A 15,709-nucleotide genomic window follows, 5' to 3' on the forward strand; every position below is an offset into this window, starting at 1 on the left:
GGGCAGCTCCTGCATTGAGTGTCTGCCCCTGGTGGTCAGTGTGTGTCATAGTGACCAGTCATTCCCAGTCTTTCTGCTTTTAGGGTCAGTTTGCATATTACCCTTTTACTATATAGGATAGAGGCCTGGTGCATGTGTGTGGGGCCAGCTGGTTTGCCCTGAAGGGTGTACCGGATCAGGGTGGGGGTCCCGCTGGGGTGCCTGGCCAGCCTGGGTAAGGGGCTGATGGCTGTTTGCAGCTGTTCACACACCCTTCAGGGTGGGGGTCCCCACTGGGGTGCCTGGCCAGTCTGGGTGAGGGGCTGAGGGCTGTTTGCAGGCTAGGACTGAAGCTCCCTTCCGGTCTTTTTTTTTTCTTTTCTTTTTTTTTAATCCTGGGCCAGCTTTAGCTCTGAGGTCTCGGCTGCTGAAAACAGGTTTCTGGCCTTTGTTTACGGTCTGTATCTGATACAATGTTGCGGTCTGGCTGACTAAAGCCCCGCTGGGAATGTTGGAGTCCGCGGTCACTGAAGCAAGCAAGCCTCATGCTAGTTTCAAGCTGCCTGGCTGCCAGTTAATTTGCATATCTCGCTGATTAGCCAATGGGAAGGGTAGTGGTTGTACGCCAATTACCATGTTTCTCTCTTATTAGTGTAGACACTAATTTTTGTCAATTTCAAGAAATTTGTGTTGCACACACTTTCAAAGTAATACCCTGGTGCCTAAATATCAATGTATCATATTCATAATCTAATCAGAACAATTTTACTTAGGAAAACTAATGCTGTTAAGTCTAAAACCAGAGAGATCTGATTTAAGGATTTTTTTTTTCTGATTCTGAAGCTAATTATTTTTTTCCTGCCACTTGATCTTTCTCTCTTGTTCAATTGCTCAGTTGCATATTCTGTGAATAATTGGTTCAGGATAAATGTAACCTACCTATGAAATTTGTTTTCTGTCATGCCCTATGACACTGAAAACTATTTTCTTTGTCCCTATCTCTAAGCTGGTTGTCTTGTAATTTTGACAAATGTCCTATGCCTGTCCTTGTGAGGAAAAAGACCATGTGTCAGTTTTTCTAATGAGAGTCGCTACTTGTATCATCTTCAGAGTTCAGAGGATTATGGAGACAGGTGATTGACAAAAGAGAAATTGAGTATATAAAATGTTTATTTCACAAATAAAATCATTGATGAGGTCCCTGAACTAGGCTATGAATGGAAATAGAAAAGAAGACATTTAAGACTTAAAGAAAAGAAAACCTGACAAGATTTGGGAATTGATTGTCTCTGAGGGATGGGACAAGATGCAAGGAGGGGGAGGATTCAAACATGACTAAGATATTTGAGCAAGGTGGAGGAATTGAAATAATACTTTCTTTTTCATTTGTTTTCTGAAACCAGTGAGAACTTGGAAAGCTAAGCAAAATGTTTTGATAAACATCATTGTCATAACACGGAAATCATGATACCTGAGCAAGCCGATTTCAAATTTACCATATTGGTCTTATTGAAAACAGTTTGAAAAGAAATCCTACTGTAATTTATGATAAAAATATCTTATATTTGCTAAATGGCTATGCTGGCAACTAGAGGGAATAGATCATCTGAATTTATATGCTTTTAAACAAAGAACCACACTTTAATAAAGGGGTGGCAAACTACAGTCTATTTACCAAATCTGGCCACCTCTGGCTTTTGAACAGTTTGTAAGGTAAAAAAATGAATTTTATATTTTTACATGATCAAATAAAATAATCAAAAGAAGAATACTCTGTGATGTGAAAATTATATAAACTTCATATTGTAGTCTATACAATTAAAGCTTTATTGGAACACAGCCAAGTGTGTTTGCTTATGTTCCTTCTATGGTTGCTTTCATTTACAATGGCAGAGTTTTGTAACTTCAATAGCGACCATATGGCTTACAAAGTTTAAAATATTTATTATCTGATCTCTTAAAGAAAACATTTGCTTATCCCTGACTTAATATAAGATATAGATCTAAAGTTAAGAAAGAATGATAATGTAAATTGAAAGCATAACTAGTAAAAATAGTAGTTTCATTTTAGCAATATTTTTGATTTATCCATTCATTCAGTAAATATTTATGGAGAGCCTTTTATCTGTCTATCACGATGGGAGATACCACAGATACACAAATTTAGTTAAACGATTTAAACCATAGTTCACTTCTTACAAATAAAGCACTCTGAAAATTAGTCCTGCTTTTGGTTGTTCTTGGCAAAAGGATGACAAGGAAATAGACTGTAATGAGAATAGAAAGCTTCTTTTGAAGGCTCAATGCATATTGCCAAAATGAGTCTTGGCAAAATAGGAAAGAAAGCATGTAGAGAATCTAACTTCTCTCAAATTTGTATATATTTTTGAATTTTCACTCAGTAAAACAAATAGAAATCTAAAAGAATCTATTATCTCCCTAGTACTTTTCTAATTTTTATTTAGTGTTTATTTCTAACCCTTTAAGCAATTCAAAGATAGGTATCAGTCTTATTTACATGTGAAAATACAGAGTGAGAGTAAATTGACAAATTTTCCAAAATAGTGCCTTGTGAATATAATTGGCATATTCTAACATTGAGAATAATCTCTCTCATTATTTTATTAAAATATTAAACTAACCCATATGTTTATGGATAATGTAGACTTTGTTGGGAAAAAAGGAAACATCTTATACCACACAAACTTCTTAATTGTTTATCCTAAATATTTCTCTTTTACCTCAAGATCCTCACAAATTCTCACTTTAAAACAATTGCCCAAGCTCTAGCTGGTTTGACCCAGTGGATGGAGCATCGGCCTTCGGAATGAAGGGTCATGGGTTCAATTCCAGTCAAGGGCACATGTCTGGGTTGTGGGCTCAATCCCCAGTCTAAGGTGCAGGAGGCAGCCGATCAATGATTCTCTCTCATCATTGATGTTTCTATCTTTCTCTCCCTATTCCTTCCTCTCTGAAATCAATAAAAATATTAAAAAAGAAAAATTGCCAATACATAGGAAGCCACTGATGAGCCTGTTTATCAATTTCTTATTATAGAATATTCTATCAACTAAAGATATATGTGTATGTGTGTTACTTACTAGTATAAAGAAATGTTACAACATACCAGTTATATTCAGATGACACAATTTTGAAAACTCTGGGAAAATGCTTTCAGAGCCCAGTTCCCTCATATGTAAAACAGAGGTGATACTTATGCTTCTGAACAGTTGTGAAAATTAGAAAGAGATATCATTTTTAATTAATTCTGTTAATTTATTAATTATCATCTATGTTGCAGTTCAGTAAAATAAAGGGGTTTCAGGATTTAGTTTATTTCAAAGGTGGGAAAAGGCTGGTGAAAGCGATTACAAATGGCTACCAAATTAACTCTTATTTCCTGTTATTCTAGAAAACAATCATGCAAGATTAAAATCCATAGGCATAAAATTCCAAAGCCCATTTCCTTTTAAAAAGGCTAGTGGTTTTACACTCTATTTTATGAAACCTGAGGATTCAATAGCGGTAATTTAAGAAGTTTCCCAAATATTATATAGCTATCAAATTAGTTATATTGGAATAAATATATAATGCTCAAACTTCCAATTAAGCAGGACATTGTCCATCTATCTTTACTTCTATTCCTTTCCTAACTAGAGAATATTAATAAATAAATTTTAAAACATAAACAAAAAAGATAAAAATATGAAATAAAGCATATTAGGAATAATCTTTGGAATGTGGAATGTATAAGAATAAGTGGCAATTGATTTAGAAGTCCCAAATATGCTGAAACCTAATCAAGCAGTGATGTAAGCCAAGAAACAATCTATTTGTACATTAGAATTCCTAAAAGCTAAGAAATAACAACATTATAGGTATTTGAAGAAGAGGGTAAAAGTGGAGCTAAAACAAATGTGGATTGTTAAGGGCCGTTAGAAAACACTTGGCTTAATTCACGTCAGATGGGATTTAGTGCAACGGCAAAGCCACGCCCTGAAGGCAGGACCAGTCAAAGACTGGACACCACTCAGTCTGACTCTCATGCCCAGTGTTAAGGGGATGGATCTCATGATGTCAAAGGCCCACCCACATGTGATGTAACTTCCTGTAATTCCAGTATATAATAAACAGCTTTCGGCGCTGGCTCTCTCTGTGCTTATCCCTCCAGAGGGCAGGCTCTCTCTGCCTGTCCCTCGAGTCAGAGGGCCGACACCACACTCAGCCCAAGCTTTTAATCTATTTTATGTCTGTCTTTCATTATTCTTTAATCCTGAAAGTGCCTCCTAACTTGCTTGAACCGGTTCAAGTCCCCAGCTCTGTGCAGGATGCGGAGAAGAGACCACAGCCCCATCACGCCCGTCATCGTGGATTTTATAAAAGTCTGGAAGAAAAGCAGTTAGAAGTCCAGATCCCACTTAACACCTCAGCAGAAGATAGGAGACTTACTCTCTGGTGAGAGCAAAAGAAAATCCTGATGTCTTATAAGAAAGCAGTGGGAAGGGTGCTGTACCCAAACAAGGGCAGCCCTGAGTATATGTGCAACCCTGAAGCTGACCATGCAGCTTTTCCCAGTCATTTTCCAGAGACTGGCAGCCAGACTTCTAACTTAAGGTGGAACTATTCTTCTCTAGGTAATCTGGCAAGGTCTAAAGAAAAGGTTCTTTCATTGGTGGTTTCCCGGCAAAAGATTAGAACCAAATCACTAGTGAAACCTAAATCCAAAAAACTTGTGGCTTTTAAACAATTTTTCATACCCAACTTAATACATGAAAATCCAACAAAGCATTAGTAGGCACCTCATTCAAGCCTATAACATGAATAATAAAACCAAAACATACAAACATAAGAATAGGAAAAAAAAAATGAGGAGACAATAGATTATATAAGGAGAAGAAAAGTTCTATATATATATAAAATTCTGGCAAAATAAAAGGACATTGAATTCATGAAATGAGAATCCTATCTAATAAAAGAGTATTATGCAAATTAGCCATCACTCCGTGACAAATGTGATGGTACCCACAGCCAATAAGGAAGGAATATGCAAATGGCTGTTACTCCTTAACAAAGACGCTGGCAGCTGGGCCAGGATGCTTGCGTCATCTCCCCAACCCGCCCGCGGAAGGCCTCTGGGCCTTCATCTTCACCACTGCAGTGGGGGTTGGAGGAGCAGAGACACAGCCTGCAGGGGGGCCCAGCACCCAGCAGCCCCAAGTCCCGTGGCCACAATTGCGCTAGGGTCAGAGGAGCAGAGATGCAAGCCCACAGTGGGGGCTGGCACCCAAAAGCTTCAAGCCCCACAGCCATGGCAGCACTGGGGCCACTGAGGCCACAGCAGAGGCACAAACCCACAGGAAACCTGTAGAAAGGGAGATAAACTATCATAACTTTATCTCCCTTTCCACAAGATGAGAAAACTGACCCTGATTTATTTAGTGATATGGCTCACACCTTTCTACAAGCACAGGGTATGTTATGACCACTCCCAGGAAGTGATCAGAATACTGGTCAAAATACTGTTTTCAGGGAACTACTGTGGCAAATCATCTAAGAGAGGAAACAAGGTTTTGTTGGGTTTATTCTGAAGGGCAGAAAACATGCCACCCCAACATATGCCATGTTGTTATATTGATGATCCTCAGCTGCAGATGCTTGAAAAATAGCAAATGCAAGGAGAGGCTTTCACTGAAGTCTCCTGATCTGCCTAAAATCGGACCCCCCGAAAGGAGCTTAAATGTCATAGGTCCCCTCGATGGGAAAAGTGTCATCAGCCAGTGAAGACTGACTCTTGTCACAGGACAGGAGACTAGAAGTTGACATCACACTCAAACTTTGTTACAAACATCCCCCCCCCACCCCAATTCATCTTTCCTAAAAATCATTTACTCTCCTCTAAGAGGCCTGCATCTCCCATCCCCTTTCCCTAGGAAGAAGGTATTTAAATCTGGATTCTAAGCCACCTTGGGGAGTTATTTATATATACATGAGGTACACATGTTAATGAACTTTTGTTTTTCTCTTGATAATCTTTCATTACAAGGGCCTCCGCTAAGAACTCAGAAGGATAGAGGAAAACTATTTTTCCTCCTGCATAATTCTATCTTGGGAAATCAAGTCCCGGGCTGAGCAGTGAGGTGCAAAGCAGTCCCAGCTGAGGGGATGGAAGCTTCTGGGGGGAAATCAATGATATTGGCATCAAAGTAGGACAGAGGGTATATGTATGGTTGCTGGTGAGAGTTTAAAGTGGTTCAATATTTTTGAAGGATGATTTGGCAAAATTGATAGAAATGTTCAAGGTACATCCAAGAATCTTCTTCTAGGAATCTCATGTGTTGAGATAAAGCATGAGTGCATAAGCCCTGATCAGAACCCAGGATGTTACTGCAGGCTCCCCTTCCATGATAGGAAAACCTGCTAGCAACCTGCATTTTTAGGACAAGGTGGCATCTATACTAATAAAGCTGTAATATGCTAATTAGACTGAACATCTTCCAAATGACCTTTTGGATGTCCTTCCAGACAAAGCCATGGTGGCAGGGTTGAGGCAGAGGCAGTTAGAGGTGATCAGGTAGGCAGGGGAGAGCAGTTAGGAAGATCAGGCCAGCAAGGGAAAGCAGTTAGGGGGATCAGGCCAGCAGGCAGGTGAGCAGTTAGGAGCCAGCAGTCCCAAGGGGTCCCAGATTGGAGAGGGTGCAGGCCGGGCTGAGGGACACCCCCCTCCCATGCACAAATTTCATGCACCGGGTCTCTAGTCTATTATATAAAAGCTGAAGTGACCAGAATGCCGAAATGACCAGAATGACTGGAACAACCTGTTGCTATGACGCTTAATGGTGATCAGTGTGCTCCCACAATCAACCTCCCACGGTCCCAACCCCCATCTGGCAGGCCCCAGGGGGCAGCTGGCAGGAAGGCCCCAGACAGCAGCTGGAAGGCCCCAATTGGCCCTGGTCGCTGGCCAGGCCTAGGGACCCCACCCATGCATGAATATCATGCACTGGGCCTCTAGTAGAAATATAATGTGCTTGTTCAGAATAAGAAAACTATTTAAAAATTAAATATATAACAAAAAGGAAAATCTTAGCCTAACAGTTGGAAGATAAAATCAAAGAAATATCCCAGAAAGTAGAGCAAAGTGACAAAAAAGATGAGTTAAATGTAAAAAAAAAAAAAAGGAAAGAAAATTGAAGGAAACAATTTAAAAGTCACAGCATTTGAATGATAAGTTTAAATGCAGAAAGAATAGAGAAGACAGAGCACAGGAAATCATTAAATAAGCAATCAAGAATATTTATCTGAACTAGAAATACATTAATTGCAAGTTGAAAGTGTCAATTAAGTGCTTATGGAGCAGATATAATGGTTCTATTCCAGAGCACTTAAGAATGAAAATTTATCTAAAGCTTCCAGAAAGATAAAAGAGACCACATACAGAAATCAGAAACCAGGACAACAATGGCCTTCTCAAGAGCAGTGCTGAAAGCTGAAAGACCGTGAAAATAAGTGAAACTCTGGCGTAAAAAGATTTTCACTCTAGTTTTCTATTTTTAGACAAGCTGACGAATCAAGGGTGAGGATAGACATTTTCACACCTTCAAGAGCTTCAAAAATTTTCCCTGCCATGCATCCTTTCTTAGGAAACTCTGAAGAAATTCTGTACTAAATGAAGGAGTAACCAAGAAAAAGGAAGACATGGTATCCAAAAAAGGGTTTCTCTCCTTTAAGAAAGAGACAAAACCATTTCTAGGGTTAAAGTGAAGAAATATAGCAAGTCATTAGACAGCTGGAGCAAGAATGGAGCAACTCAGAAAACAAAAATCACAGACTATTTTTTGAAAGTGACAGAGCTTGGACATTTTTCAGTTATTAGTACATAGAAATTAAAGCCAATGACAAAATAAGATGGCTACACAGAAAAGAAAAAGTTGCTTAAAGAAGGAAAAGTAGTCATAGCTTATACCTAGCTTCTCTGTGAATAGTGCTTGAACAAACAGAATGTACCCTAAATAATTTTAATATAAATTATACAATAATATTAGTGGGATGACAGGGGAGTTGGGAAGTATGTATGTTTTTCTCTGGAACCTAGTGAACAAAAGAGGGCTAAATCCTCATCTTCCACTGTGGGAATTCAGTGGATATTATAGAAAATAGAGAGATCAAGAAACAGCAATGTTGTTATTATACTAACACCAGTGGAGGCAAGCTATAAAAGTAACAGCTGAAAAGCTCAACCAGCTGAAAGGAGGTTGCCTCTGAGGAAACTGAAATGGAAGGAAGCCTGGAGGCATAGCTATTTTTATGAATAAGTATCGTAGAACCATTTGACTCTTTCAAATGTGCAAATATAGCCTTTATGATCATAAAAGTCAAATTTAAGGAAATGTTTACAATAAAATGTTTTTATTTTTAGCAATTAGAAACAGATTCATTGACTTGTGCAGCCAGGGTAATTGATTTTGTAGAAATCTCATAATACGGCCTCTCTTAAAACATTTTATTATGCAACTTCTTGTAGCTGGGCCATTAATTAAAAGATCGTAGCTTGGCACTGTTATTATTATCATTATTGTTACATCATTACCATTATTAAATTCAGGATTGCATATGTCTGTTTACCCAAATTTGTGGTATAAACTATTAAGTAGGCTTTTTCTCCCTCAGTTTAACTAATATTAAACTGATATAAAATTGAACAAAAATCTGAATGCAGAGAGTAATATAAGGATGCCACTGTCGTTCATAATCTGCAATTACAGATGTTTATATTTTTTGGGAAAATGGACATTGAGGCCCCAATTGGAAAATGGTTTGTCCACACCTTCATTGGTAGGGGAACTACAAGAATGAGAAAACCGCAACTTCCCTCTCATCACTGATGATATATGATGACTGAACTGCTCTAGACTAGAGATCATGAGAGTCTACATGACAGCTCATTTCCAGGACCAGTGCAGTTTGAACAGAAGGACATAGCTGCTTTTCTGTCATCCCAAATAGAACATGAATAACAACTAATGAAAATTCCAAGAAATAAATTTGAGAGGTGGCATCACTAAAAAGATAGAGCAAAATCAGTCCCAATCTGAGAAAAATAAAAAAGTGTTTTACCTCCAATCCCATTCCTTCTGCCCATCCAAAAAAAAATAAAAAATAAATTAATCTTCAGAAGATTAATATCAGGATAACATTTTTTGCAGGGAACCTGTGATAACAAAGAGTAGCTTGTGCATGTTAACTGTATATTCTTAGCCAGAGGTCTGGCAAAGTATCCTTTGTGTGACTTAGGAGTGTTTGTAAGCAACAGAAACTGCTGCTGGCTTACCTAAGCAACAGAGGGTTTACTGGAAAGATACTAAGGATGCACAGAGGAGATGGGGAGGCCACCGAACCAGACTGGGTGACTGCAACAACCTGGCTGGTCACCGGGACAGTCTGATGAGGCCACTGCCAGTGGAAGGAGGAAACTCTAACCTGTTCTCTCTGCATTATGTACTGAGAATTCAGAATGTACCTTCATATAGTTCAATGGGCTGAGCTCCAGCCATTTGCTCTCCTCTTGGCTGACTAAAGAGGTGAGAGGAAGAAATTTTTACTTCTTTGATTAAACACCAGTAGGCTGACTTCTCTGCCACCAGACTACACACTAGGGAAAAATAGGTAGAAAGTGAGGGAACGATTAGAATTGCCAAAAGGTAGTAGATAGATGGTATATCATTCCTGTTAAATATGCCTAAAACATTGCATTTACTCAATGGTCTACTGAAAGAATATTCTTAATTGTCTAGAAAGCAACTTGTTTAGAATGTCATCATCTTGGTTAAATGGTCATGAAAATGTTATCAGGGTGACATTGGTCCTTTTAGACCAAGTTGCTTTCTTTCCATATGTTGGAATTCATATGTAACGTGAGTGAAACCTATGGCTTGGATCAAATGTAGCATATCTATGAAAAAAATGGGGCATTTATTGAGTGGTCTATGTGGTGATACTTAATGATATGGCTTTGTGTGGGGCTCCGTGGATATGTGGGTTAGAGGGATAGAAAGGGCCAGAATGGCTTGGAAATTCTTTAAGTATATTGATATCAAGATAATAAACTTGACCTTTTGTAAAAAGCTGTCATTTTCTTCTTATTGGTCTCTTAAGTTCACTGATCTTTTATGGTGTTTGCTTTATTGATTCTCTTTTCATGGTAAAATAATAGCAGCAGTAGATAATCTCCTTAATCAGAAAAGTATATGATGGCCCTAGCTGGTTTTGCTCAGTGGACAGAGCTTCAGTCTGCAGTCTGAAGGGTCCCAGGTTCAATTCTGGTCAAGGGCACATGCCCAGGTTGTGGGCTTGATTCCCAGTGTGGGGCATGCAGGAGGCAGCTGATCAATGATTCTCTCTCATCATTGATGTTTCTGTCTCTCTCCCTCGCCCTTCCTCTCTGAAATCAATAAAAATATATATTTTTTAAAAAGAAAAATATGCGATGATTAGTAGAATTTAATGAGCTGCAATGCCTAGGGAGGACCAGGGAGTAAATACTAGAGAGCCTGGATAAAGGGAAAGCAATGAGGACAGGTGAGGCTTCCACTTCAACTCTTCAACACCAACAACTTGTATAACACTATCTTTTCATTCTTCTGTAATTTTCTGTACTCTAAATTTCAGCAAGGAACTGACTGAAACAGCAAATCATCCCTCCTGCAAACTAAGTGTCAAAAATCTCATGGCAGTGTTTACAAATAATAAAGCAATTAAAGAGAAAAAGAGAAAATGATAATGAGGTGAGAAGAAAAATATTTTCAAAGGAGACTGTTTACCAAGAGAGGAAAATGTGAACTAGATCTTCAAATAAACATGGAGCAATGGAAATCATTCAGGAAATCTGCAGATAAAGATTTTTTTTTGTTTTATTAAAATGAGTAAAGTGTCAATGAATCTCTTCAAGTTTGGTAAATGTTGTTTGATGTCAAATTTTCTGGGGAGGTGGGAATATATAAGCCATAGTCACTTATCACTCATTTCTCTACTGCAAGTGAGAGTGGCTGACTTTTTCTGTATTGAATGCAACATCAGCACATTCTAAGGTTGCTTACAAAATTAGTAATGCCTCAAATTTATCATAGCTGGCCTTTGATATGATAAGAGTTTAGTTACATGCAATGCAGTTCTATGCTAGCTAGACCATAAATAACTTTTGACCAACCTATATAATAAAAGGCCAGCCACCATTAGCATAACGACCAGAACAACCAGAGACCAGAACCACCACGGTCCCTCGCCTGGGCTGTCCCCACCCACAAGCAAGCGGTTAGGGGTAATTAGACAGGTAAGCAGAGTGGTTAGGGGTGATCAGGTAGGCAGGTAAGCGGTGAGGGGCAATCAGGTAGGCAGAAGGCCCCTCGCTGGGCTGGTCCTGCACCCCAGCAAGCAGTTAGGGGTGATCAGGCAGGCAGACAGAGTGGTTAGGGGCAATCATTTAGGCAGGCCAGTGGTTAGAGGTGATCAGGTAGGCAGACAGCCCCTCCCAGGGCTGGCCCCTCCCCTCAGCAAAGAAAGAGGGAGGCCCAGGCCACTTGCGATGACTCTGTGGCAGGTGTGCAGCCAGCCAGCAATCTCCCCACAGAGGGAGGCCCTGGCCAGTCAAGCCAACCCACCCCAGCCTGTCGCCTGGAGAGGGAGGCCACTGGTGGCAGGGGAGGGGGGCAGTGCTGCACAGATGGCAAGCAGTGGCAGTGGCAGGGATGGGGCCAGCTGCCTGCAGCCGGGGAAAGAAAAACCCTAATAGGCCCTGATCTCAGGCCAGGCCTAGGGGCCCTATCCGAGGGGTCCCGGATTGTGAGAGGGTGCAGGCCAGGCTAAGGGATTCCCCCCCACACCCCAGTGCATGAATTTTAGTGCACCGGGCCTCTAGTACATTTCATAAAGAGTAAAGCATCTAATTATAAGTAAAACAAAAAATTTCTCAAATGTATGTGGCAAATATCAAAATTAATTTACTTAGTGTTTGCAAAAATAAGGCAGAATATAACACAGGTTAACTATACTATAGCTCAAATACTATATAAATGCAAATAGTATAATAAAACATCAACAGCATCAGCTGTTCCTAAATTTGTAATCAAGTTTCTATGCTCAACAACAAAAAATTATATACATGTTTTAATGAATCAAACATTTCCATAAGAATTATGAAATGGGAACCAGTCTCCTGTCCTCCCTGACTCCTACATTTCTCTCACCCCAGAGTTTCCTTACTTATGTTTATTTACCTTTATATGTTCAAATAGTATTGTTACATTGGTGCTTTTAAAAAAGTATAAGCATCAATTTGTTCATTTCCCACTAATGGGAAATGTGGATTTAGCACTTTTTTTTATTCTCTCACCCTCCCTACTGCAAAAATTTCCCCATACTTGACAGTTATAACTTTAGTTAGATCAGTATTCAGGGTTCACATGATCACATTTTTGGAAATGTCGATTGGGTCATATTTTACACTAGGATTATTTTTCCTTTCTTGAACAACCTTCTGTATACCTTGTTGGTATTAAGGGTACTGATTTTTAAAAAAATCTTTATTGTTGAAAGTATTACATAGGTCCCTTTTTTCCCCCCATTAACCTCTTCCAGCCCACTCCTATCCTCCCCCCCCCACCCCACCTGCAACCTCGCCCCAGGCCCTCACCATCCCATTGTGTGTCCAGCATTATGCATATATGCATACAAGTACATTGGTTGATCTCTTCCTACCCCTGTCTTCCCTCTGAGGTTCAACAGTCTGTTCATGCTTCTATAACTCTGATTTTTTTAATGAATTGGTTTTTTATGTCCTAACCCTGAGTTGTTCTACATTTATTGGGAATGTGTCAAGTTCTTGGAGGCTTCTGAACTGCTCCAACTGGATTGGTTATACTCTGTGTTGGAAATGACATGATCCTGAGATCTACCTTCAAGTTCAATAGAGATCCCTTTGTCTCCTTCTTGCTTCTCACACTTTACTTCTTGATTTACTTTCATTAGAGAAAACAACTTTTCCAGGGGCTTGTGCGAAAGACAACATAAGCAATAAACTGTTTTTGAGAGGTTACACATCTGAAATTACCTCAAATCTATGCTCATATTTAAGAGATAGTTTCACTAGGAATAGTGTTATTAACTCACAAAGAAACCAACAATCAGGTGAGAAATTATTAAGGCATTTCTCCATCGTCCTCTCTCTTTGAAGTAACTTTGAGAGATAAGAATCTTTTCTAATTTCTAATCATAGAAGCTTTTACAATCTTCTCTTTATCCCTGAAGTCCTGAAATTGTACAATTACTAGTAAATGCCTTTGTGTCAGTTAATTTTCAACTACTATGCTGGGCACAATCTAGGAACTCATATCTTTCATTTCTGGGAAAATTCCTTGAATTGTTAATAATTTTCTACTTTCTAGTTTTCTCACTCTTTCTTTCTGGATTTCCTATTAGTCAGATGTTGGATTTCCTAAACTGGTCCTCTAATTTTCTTATATTAACTTTAAAATTTTTTCTGCCTTGAAGATTTTAAAAAATTATTTTTATTCTACTTTCTGTGAGAATTTCTTTATCTTTAAAAACATTTCTGAAAACTCTATTTCATCTATTTTTAATTTTTAAAAACAATTATTCTCTGCTTGTTTGCTTTATATAACATTCCATTATTTTTTCATGGATGCATTATTATTCTGAACAGAATAATGACACTCATTTAAAAGTTTCCTTCTATCTGTACTATATCTGCTTCTTCCACATAGCTTTTTTGTTTTATTTTCTGTCTAATCAGAAGTGGTAGATTAAAAGGTTTCTCAGAAACACAAGGATAGTTTTTCTATTGCAGGTGTCATAGTAGGAAGATCTGGCTGGACTGTTTTATTGGAATACTGTGAACATTACTATTTTAGATCTTTCTCTTGAACTGGTAAAATTTCCCGGTAAAGAATATTCCAGATATATGTCTTCTGGAAACTGAGTGGGAGATGAGGGATAAGGTTTCTCAGAATTCAGTATTAAATACTGACTCTCCCTAACCCATTACCTGCCTTCAACTGTGGCTACTCATCTCCTATCCAAAGAGCCTCCATTTTACCCTCACCAGACAGTAAACGTACAGCTCAGGCTGACATAACAAAGTATCCCAGACCAGGTGGCTTAAAAACAATTTTATTTTCTCATAGTTTTGGAGGCTGGAAGTTCAACATAAAGGTGCCAGTAAAGTTAGTTTCTCCTAACTGAGGCCTCTCTGTCTGATTTGTAGACAGCTGCCTTCTCCTTGTGTCCTCACATGGCCTTTCCTCTGCCTACACTCCTGATATCTCTTCCTCTTTTTATAAGGACACCAGTCCTATTGGGTTAGGCCCCACACTTAGTATCTCATTTAACCTTAATTACCTCTAGAATCGCCCTTTCTCCAATTAAAGTCACTTTGGGAGTTAGGACTTAATATATGAATTGGGGGGTGGGGAGGAAGTTGGAGCACAATTCAGTCCATAATACGTGGGGACAGACAAGGTTCAACTGTACATAGTGTGATTGGGGATCTGTGGCTTTCAGTGTTTCTTAAGTTCACTCTACAAATCTTTTTTTTTTTTTAATCACCTATGGGATTCTTTATCCCGCCTAAAGAATTAGCAGACTGCCTGCTCCTGAACATATTAGAGAGTCTAACATATGAATCATATTGTTTCTCTTTTTTCCACCCACTATCAGCTTAGAATTGAGCTTTACTCAGATACTCAATCAATCAGAACTTTTCTTTACCTTTCTCAGTACATTTTTGTTGCTATTGCAGGAATGATATAAAATATAAAATGATTGATATGTGATTGGAATCATCCAATCAGAAAGGATGCCGAACTCATCAGAATGGACCCCAACCAGATGCCATGCAGGTCTAGCAGCTAATGCCACTGCTCTGCTACCCACCCCCCTTTTTTTTTTACTTTTTGTGGGTACATGCCACCTAAAATAAAATCCCTTTACCTGTTATTGCTTTATGGTTTCTAGCAGAAGTACAATTAAATGGGTGTGTTTCATTTACAGTATTACCTTTAGCCACAAAAGCATTATTTTTGCAAATTTTAAAATTAAACATGAAATAGCACTTTAATCCTGCTTATTTCTGGCAAAATGTGATTTTTGAAATGTTTGGACCTTGTAAGTAGATCAGTTTCACTGGATAGCTTTAGGAAAGAGTTTAAGAAAAGATAAATTGAGCTTCTAAGCTGCTCCAGGTGTTAAAGTCATCTTGCTGAACTGCCAAATCATGAAATACAAATTTTATAAAAAATATATTACTGCCCTATTTTCATATTTTAATCAATACATGAATACTTTTTTAAAAACAATTTCTACCTCCTCTTCTGAGAATCAGTATGATATTGATCATTTTTTTCAATTTTTGATTCTAGATGTACTTCTATCACTTAATTTACTATTTTTCAATATGGCACGTATTGTTAGTTTCCTACTCATATTATTTCTAATTCTTCCTTGCTAAGAGAAGTTGAATCTGGTGTGTAAAATATGTACTTTCTTCAGGGTCTCCTGTAGCATGATGGGCATGTGACAATGTTCCAGCCAATGAGACATAAACAGAAATCTGCTGGAATTTCTGTAGATAGTCAATGTTTTTGGAATAAATGGGTGAGTGAATAAATAAATAACCTCAATAAATGATCAGATCCTGTTGTAAATATGAATATTGTAACCA

The sequence above is a fragment of the Myotis davidii genome, unplaced genomic scaffold (assembly GCF_000327345.1).
Source record: "Myotis davidii unplaced genomic scaffold, ASM32734v1 scaffold191, whole genome shotgun sequence".
NCBI lineage: Eukaryota > Metazoa > Chordata > Mammalia > Chiroptera > Vespertilionidae > Myotis > Myotis davidii.